The 3095-nt window shown below is 44.9% G+C and overlaps 1 pseudogene; it reads right to left on the bottom strand.

Moving 5' to 3' along the window:
* Positions 1-812: 812 nt before the first annotated feature.
* On the bottom strand, positions 813-2071 carry LOC143666566 (alpha-enolase pseudogene; annotated as a pseudogene).
* Between the last annotated feature and the right edge of the window lie 1024 nt (positions 2072-3095).

Below are 3095 nucleotides of genomic sequence, written 5' to 3'. Positions count from 1 at the left end.
GGATGGACTGTTATGGTCAGGTTCATGTGTCAGCTTGGCCAAGTGGTTTATCTGGTTGGGCAAGGGCTGGCCTGCCTGTTGTTATGAAGGCATTTCATAGAATTAAATTATGATCACGTCGGCCTCATCCACAGCTGATGGCATTTGTAATCAGCCAAGGGGAATGTCTTCTGCAATGAGTGACATTTAATCTAATCACTGGAAGACTTTTAAAGATTTAGAACAGACAGTCTTTCTTCCTGCTTTGGCCAGCTAGCCTCTCCTGTGGAGTTTGTCCAGACCCTTCAATGGAACTGTCCACTTCACAGTCTGTCTTATGGATTTTGAACTCTACGTTTCCATGGTTATGTGAGACACTTATATAAATTTTATATCTACGGATATTTCCTGCTGATTCTGTTTCTCCAGAGAATCCTAGTTAATATATCTTTTAATTTTTTTTATTATGGTTACTGAGGCTTTTTTTATTTTGCATGCGAAATTATCAGGGCCCTTCCTATGGATACCACAGGGATGACACTGTAAGTGTATACAGCCCAGACACTGGGTGGGAATCAAGTAAGAAAAACAATAATTTGGACCCATCATATGATTACAAAGCCAGGGTTTCCAACAGGGTTCCAGAATGTCAGGCTTGGCTTCTGCTGCAGTTCTAACAAAAATGAGAACATCACACAGTGGGAGAGAGAGTAAACTACTAGAGGCCCCTGCCAGTATCGGTGTGGAACCTCAAACTGTCCATGCTCACATCAGGGGCAGAGGTCTGATGAGCTGACTAATGCGAAGTGAGCAGGGGCTCACCTGCCCAGCCCTTACTTGGCCAGGAGGATTAGGAACTGCCTGCTAGCAAATTTGGCCTTGCTGTCCAGCTCCTCCTCAATTCTGAGGAGCAAGTTGCACTCAGATCAGCAAGGCACACCCCCCTTGATCTGCCTGGTACAGAGCCCCACCACTAGCTCAGCAATGAAATTGTCTTTGGTTTCTTCGGAGTGACAAGACACCATGGCGCCCCACCCATTGGACTGGGGCAGCTTGCACACCTGAAGGGACTTGGTTATGGTGATGTGGTTCACTTTGCACAGGCGGCAGTTGCATGACTTCCGGCTCATGACCTTAGCAGTTTGGTCACTGTGAGATCATCCTTCATCACCTGGTTTCCTGAACTTGTGCGGAAACTCTTCCAAGCTTCCCTGTCATCTTGGTCAAAGGGATCTTTGATAGACAACACTGGGTAGTCCTTGATGAAGGACGTGCACAGGTCTGCCAGTCTGACAGCTGAGATGCACCTGCTGGGGTTATCAGGAGACATGAAGTCCAGGTCCTACTTCCAAGATTTGAAGAACTCAGAGCAGCAAAGTCCATGCCAATTACCACTTTGTCAGTGCAACCAGCTTTTCCCAATTCCGTTCTTAAGCAGCTCTATGGTTTCTTTATTTTCCAGGATGTTAGGAGCAGAACCTTCATTCCCCACGTTGGTGGCATCTTTCTCACACTTCTCCTTGTTGACTTTCTTCAAGTTGTGGTAAACTTCTTCCCCAATGTGTACAGCCTCCCTAAAGTTGGCTGTGCCAACGAACTCCTGCGAGGCCAGCTTGTTGCCCACGTGAGAACCGCCATTGATCACATTTAAAACCGGAATGAAGAGGATGACTTCCGAATTGCCAGCCAGGTCAGCGATGTGACGGTACAGGGGAACCCCCTTCTCCATGGCTCCAGCTTTGCAGATGGCAAGGGACATGCTCAGAATCTTGTTCGCACCAAATTTAGACCTATTTTCAGTTTCGTCTAGCTCTATGATCATTTTCTCAATCTTCTCCTGTTCCACGATGTTCGGTTTCTTGCTGACCAGGCAGGAGCAATCGTTCTATTGATCTGCTCCAGCCTTTGAGACACCTTTCCCCACGTAGCATGTGATGTCCTTGTCCTGAAGGTTGAGCGCCTGATAGATACCAGTTGAGACACCACTGGGAATAGCAGCTCTAAAGAACTCTTTTGGAGTGAAGAGATTAACCTCAACGGTAGGATTTCCACTTGAGTCGAAGGTCTTTCTGACGATCTTGAGAACAGACATGGTGAATTTCAGGCCGCTAGGTCTCGCGTGGAAGGGGGAAACGGAGGGGGCGGCAGATACAAAGGGAGGGTCGGCGGGTGAGGTCTGCTCCTTATTATCTTTTTATAATAAGGTGAGGTCTTTAGTGATGTCCCCGCTTTCATTACTGATATTGAATATATGTATCTTCTTTTTTCCTTGGTTAGTCTGGTTAAAGGCTTATCAATCTTGGTAATTTATTCAAAGAACAAGTTTTTTTATTTCATTGATTTGTTTTGTTTTCTTTTTTGGGGGACGCATGGTCAGGGACTTGAACCCGGTCTCCCGCATTGAAGGTGAGCACTCTACCACTGAACCACCCATGCACCCCATTTCATTGATTTTTTTCTGTTGTTTGCTGATTTCAATTTCATCTCTTATTTTATTTCATGATTTTCTTCCTTCTCTTTGCTCTGGGTTTAGTCTGCTTTTAAAATTTAAGGTGGAAGTTTACATATGTTGTATTTTCATTTTCACTTAGTTCAAAATGTTTTCTAATTACTCTTGTAACTTCCTCTTTGAGCCAGGAGTAATTCAGAAGGTTTTTTTTTTTAATTTCATGCAAATAACAACCAGAAAAGAGCAGAAGATTGTTTTATAATCCAGATATTGAAGGGGATTTCCAGATCTTAATGATTTCTAGTTTAATTCCTGATGATCACAGAACATACTTTGTATGACTTCAATTCTTTTAAATCTGTTAAGATTTGTTTTATGGCCCAGAAATAGTATATGTTGATGAATGTTTCATGTGCAATTAAAAAGAATGTGTGGAGGGGCTTGGCCAAGATGGCGGCTTAGTAAGGTATGTGCATCTTAGTTCCTCCTTCTCGAAAGCAACTACTAGGTGAATTGAAACAGTGCAGAACAGGTCCTGGGACTATGGCAGGGAATGGACACACAGCGTACCCCAGTCTGGACTGGCTAGTCTGACTGCGAGACTCGGCTGCGGTGTGATCCCCAAGCGGCGCACGATTTCCTGAGCAGCGGCAGCTGCGGCGGCCGG

This window comes from Tamandua tetradactyla, chromosome 23 (assembly GCF_023851605.1).
Source record: "Tamandua tetradactyla isolate mTamTet1 chromosome 23, mTamTet1.pri, whole genome shotgun sequence".
In the NCBI taxonomy this organism is placed as follows: domain Eukaryota; kingdom Metazoa; phylum Chordata; class Mammalia; order Pilosa; family Myrmecophagidae; genus Tamandua; species Tamandua tetradactyla.
Note: the sequence above shows the minus strand (reverse complement) of the source record. Positions and strands in the feature narration are given on the sequence as shown.